The following is a 5,636-nucleotide window of genomic DNA, read 5'->3' on the forward strand; positions in this document are numbered from 1 at the left end:
TTTACACTCTCTTCGACATAATTCCATAGGTTATGGCAAGATATATAATGGTTTGCATCTGTTATTACAATGTCTTTTAGGACAATTCCCAATTCCAAAAAATGCCCCTGTCCTTTAACACTTTTTACTGTTTCCTACCCTCAGAACCTCCAGTGACCACTACCTTCAGATTCCCTACATGTGGCTTTTCTGTCCTTTCATTTGTACTTGTAATTAGTACTAGAGTTTGTAGGTTTATGTACAAGTGACTTAAGTTTGGGGGCTGCCCATGTGCCAGCTGGGCCCTGAACCTCAATAGATTTGCAACACTTACTCTCCAGTTCATTGCTTTCACCCAAGACAACAGGCAAGGGGGTGATGATGGACAACTCCATACCAAGTAACAGAGAAAGCCTAAAACTGCAAGCAACATAGTCCCATCCATCAGCTCTAAAGGATCACAGCCCCTCTCTATTAGATGTGGAGCAGACATCACCATCCCAGAATCCTCTGGTTTGGGGAATGAAATTTGGACTAAAGTAGACTTACTGGTATCTTACTATGTACTTATTGTGATTCTAGCAATGTAAGAATTTATCCATTGATATACTGAGTTTTAAAATTCTGCTGTTTAATTTGAGGACATATTTGTGTGAATTCTTCGAGGTCTCAATGGAAAAGAGAGGATTCACGTTTTACATTATTTGGAAATTAGCAAGCTAAAACAATTTAATGTTAAGTTGTGCACCTTGAGCCTTTAAGGTCACAAAGCTTCTGTGATTTCAGACTGCATGCTGGATCCTCATTCAGAGAGCTTTGGCACTTGTAGCACTATGGTCAGGAGAAGTGTGTCTCTTCATACACATACTTGATTAATGTATTTATACTTTGTTAACCTTTACAATGCAACTATAATTCTAAGGATCCATCTTTTATACAGGAATCTCTTACCAGAGTTCCCACTTAGGATAATTTTCTAATTCATTTTCATATAGAACATATTTAGTAATATGGAATCTCAAATTCCTTAATGTGGACAGTCTCTCAAAACTGCAGCTGGCATTTGAAATCCACTACACATCACAGTCCATTTTATTATTTATTTTGTGGCTAAACTAATTCATTCTGTTAGGCCAGATTTGGGATGAATTTGAAATATTCAGGGAAATTTGTAGGTGTGAATCCTCATATTTTAAAAAATAACACATCAAAAACCTATCTACAGGGAAGCAGACTTGGCCCAGTGGATAGGGCATCTGTCTACCACATGGGAGGTCCCCATGGGAGGTCTGCGGTTCAAATCAGGGCCTCCTTGACCTGTGTCCAGTTGGCCACACACAGTGCTGTTGCATGCAAGGAGTACCATTCCACGCAGGGGTGTCCCTGCATAGGGGAGCCCCATGCGCAAGGAGTGCACCCCATAAAGAGAGCCACCCAGTGTGAAAGAAAGTTCAGCCCGCCCAGGAATGGCACCGCACACACGGAGAGCTCACGCAGTAAGATGACACAACAAAAAAGAAACACAGATTCCCATGCTGCTGACAACAACAGAAGCGGACAAAGAACATGCTGCAAATAGACACAGAGAACAGACAACTGGGGGGTGGGGGCAGGGAGGAAGGGGAGAGAAAATTTTTTTTAAAAAGCCTAACTACAGATTTGTGGGAAATAGAAAAAGAAGGGCAAACTGTACCTAAATCTAGAAGAAGGAGAAAAGCAATATAGATTTCAGTGAAGAGAAATGAACTAGAGTATAGAAAAAACAATTGTGTGAACCAATGAAATTGTTTCTTGGAAAAGATCAATAAAATAGAAAAGGTTTATTTAGATTGAAAAAGAAACAAGAAAGAGGATGTAAATTACCAAAATAAAAAATGTAATCAGGGATGTTGCTAAATATTGCTGACATTAAAGGGATTATGAATTAAATCTATGAATAATTGTCTACCGAAATCTAGAAAATAGAAGAAATGGACCAATTCCTAAAAACATGCAATTTATCTAAATTGACTGAAAAGAAATAAATCTCAACAAAAACATGAGTAAAGAAATTCAATTAGATATCAAAAATTTCTCAAAACTAGAAGTCTAGGATCAGACATCATCCAAAATGAAATCTATGAAATATCCAAAGAAGAATTAATGACGATATTTTTCATAACCTTCCAACTTGAAGTCAAGATACATATAGCTTCCAAACTCATTCTATGTGACTAAAGTTATTTTGATGCCAAAACTACATAAAGCATATCAAAGAAAGTAAAGCAAGGAGCAATTTCTCTCATATATATAGATGCAAAGCACTTAACAAATACTAGCATGTCAAATCCAAGAGAATATTACAAGAATTACCCACTAAGACAAAATGGGATTCAAAATGAATGTTCAACTTAAGAAAATCAATGTAATATACCCATTAACCTAATGTAAAGGAAATCACATGAAAATCTAAATTGATGCAGAAAATGTGAATGATAAATTCCAACACCTTTTCATGATAAAAATACTTAGAAAAATAAGAATATAAATATCTCCCTAAACAGAATAAACAAAATATATAAGAAAACACAGGTAATCTTATCCTCAATCCTGAAAGAGTGGAAGTTATCTCTTTAAGATCTGGAACAAAACAAGGATGACTGCTTTCAATATTGCTATTCAGTATTATACTGGAAGTTAAGAAATTAGGCCATAAAACTAAATAAAGTCTACCCAATTTAGAAAGAAAAAGTAAAATCATCTGTTTTAAGAAATGTGGTGATCCTTATCTATATCATGACAAGCTGCCCCAAGAAAACCCTAGAGATCATAAATGAATTCAACCAAATGAAACCTATCAGGTTTACATGAAAAAAAAAAGTTTTATATTATACAACAGAAAGAACATTCTTAAATGGACAATTAAAAAATCCACTCACCATACCATCTAAAAGAAGAAAATGCATAGGAATAACTTTAACTAAAAAGGATGCACAATGAAAACTTCAAAAAAAAAGTTGAATGAAATAATAAAAGAACGAAGTAAATGGCAAGGTATTCTGTGTTCATGAATAGGGAGAATTAATATTGTTAAGATGTCAGTACTACCCAAAGTTATCTACAGCTTCGATGTAATTCCCATCTAAGTCCTAAGAGCCTTTTTAGCAGAAATGGAAAAGCTGATCCTGATATATGGAAATATACTCCAGGAGGATTCCAGTGTACCATCTTATTATGTTGCATTTATTTATTTGCTTATCTCATGCCTTCTAAAGTCTGTGAGCTCTTTGAGCAGAAGCAAAATATCTCACTCTTCTATTCATTCCCAGAATATAACTTACTATTTACCATACAGTATTGTTGAATAAATATTTGTCAAATGATTAAGAAATAAGTGATTGAGTGATTTGCACATATATTGCTAAGTTTTGGGGAGAATGGAGAAGAAGTGAGAGAAAAGGAAATCTTGTTGAGAGAGGGAAGTCCCATGACTCCAAAGGAGACAGATTGGAAACAAGATATTTTAGTGTACCCAGAATCTTTTTTACTATCAGTGATAGAGAAACCATTTTGGGAAACCTTGTAATATTAGAGTTCACATCTAAAGAAAGGTGAATTCCTACAGGGAAGGAAGGTGTTCAGTGGGATAAGAGATGGACATGATTCTCCTTATCTGTCTTCTGAGGTTCAAAACTGGCACGAGTTTGCTTTGTGGTTTTCTTTCTTACCTCCAGAGAAGTATGTATCTTATCAAGAAGAGAGACAAAAGAATAATTCATTAATGAGTTTCATGGGAATGAAATCCCTAAAGGTCTCTGTGGCAGGTTGATACTATTTATGAATTCCAAGAAGAGATTTCAATTATGTTTGTAAACTGGTCTGTTCCTCTGTATATGATACCCTTTGATTGATTTAAATTCATATTTTTTACATTTACTTAATTAAATCAAGATTAGAGCTTTGATTTGATCATATCACTGGCGGTATTCATGGTTGAGTCCCTGCCCCTTTGGTGTCCTATATAAATGAACACTCACTCATAAAGATACACTGGAGAAGACACACAGCGGAACATAATTTCATAGATAGAGATTTTTGTTTCACTGCTTTTTCTTTTTCTAAAATTTTGGGAAGAATCCGGTTCAACACATTACATTTAGTCATCAAACTATATGAAGAACTAAATAAGAATTTGGGAATGAAGAATTGAGTGACACATTGTTTCTTTTATAAAAGAATTTATCTAAACAATTTAAGAGACATAGAAATGAGTACATGCAATATCCTGAGCTGGCTCTGAATTCCTAGTGAAGAGGGTCTAGAACTTTGGACTCATCCTGTGTTGTGTGAGTTAATGAAGGCATCATATGGGACCTCATGATTGAACTGAGCCTTGAAGGAGGAATTGGAATAATTCCATGAGGATGTGGAGGTAGAAGCACAACAAAAAGAGATAAGAGGGACACAAATGTGAGTTCAGTATAACCATAGGATGTGGTGCAGTTTTAGAAATAATTCTGAATATCTGATGAACAATGATGGGCATTCATGAAAAGTTGAAAATGAGCCTTGTAACAGAGAGTCTTGTATTCTGTCCACAAATAGGATCTTTATGTTTGAGGTTATTGGAGTCTGTGTATGGTTTAGAGAGAGTGATGTTCATGAAAACCCTTGCCAAGTAGAAAGATTTCTCTGGGTTAATATGACTCTATCTGTTGTAAAAACTTTGGAAAGATGATGAGGGATGAAAATAGAAGAGTGGATGCATGGAAGGAGGTGTGATGAGTTAGCATATGTGGGGTTGAATCATAAAGTTTTCACTATTAATGCTTGGCATAATGTCAGTCATTTCATGTTTATCATTTTATTTAGTTATTCCAATTACTCTGTGAAATTGGAGTAATTTTCCAATGCATATAATTCTGTCGGTATTGAATCTTGGAGTTTTATGATCCCAGGAATTTGCATTTCACTAAAAATTTTACTTCTTAATAAACTTAATATTTAGAACAGTTTTAGAGTTGCAGAAATCCTGTAAGGATGTTATAAATAGTTTCCAAGAACCTCTTACCCCCTTTCCCCTGTTTGTACCATCTGCCATCCAAAATAACACCTTTTATTTATTTGTCATAACTTCTTAGTCACTTTGTGACTGTGGCAGCTTCTCAGACTCTTCTTGGTTTTGATAACCTGTATACTTTCGAGGAGTGTAGGTAAGATATATTGTAAAGTTTCCCTCAGCTTGAATTTTCTGATGTTCTTCTCATGATTAGACTGAGCTTATGGGTTTTTGGAAGAATGCACCAGAAATAAAGTATCATTTTCATACCATCATAACCAGGGTGCATCCTATCAACATGACTTATCATTGTTGATATTGACTTCTTTCAGCAGTGTTTTGTGGTTCCCCAGCATAAAGTTCCTCATATCTCTAACCTTCCTTATATCCCTTTGGGAAGAAGTCACTAAGTGAAACCCATACTTCAAGAGTGGGATTTTTCTCCATGGCCTTGAAAAAGTAATATCTACATAAATTATTGATTTTTTTCCCGCAAGAGAGATTTGTCTCTTCTTATTTATTTAATCAATTATTTATTAATATCACGATGAACTCATGAAATTTATATGATACTTTTAGTAGTGATACAATATTACTTTTCTTGTTTAATTTGTTCCAC

Source organism: Dasypus novemcinctus, unplaced genomic scaffold, assembly GCF_030445035.2.
Source record: "Dasypus novemcinctus isolate mDasNov1 unplaced genomic scaffold, mDasNov1.1.hap2 scaffold_104, whole genome shotgun sequence".
Taxonomy (NCBI): domain Eukaryota; kingdom Metazoa; phylum Chordata; class Mammalia; order Cingulata; family Dasypodidae; genus Dasypus; species Dasypus novemcinctus.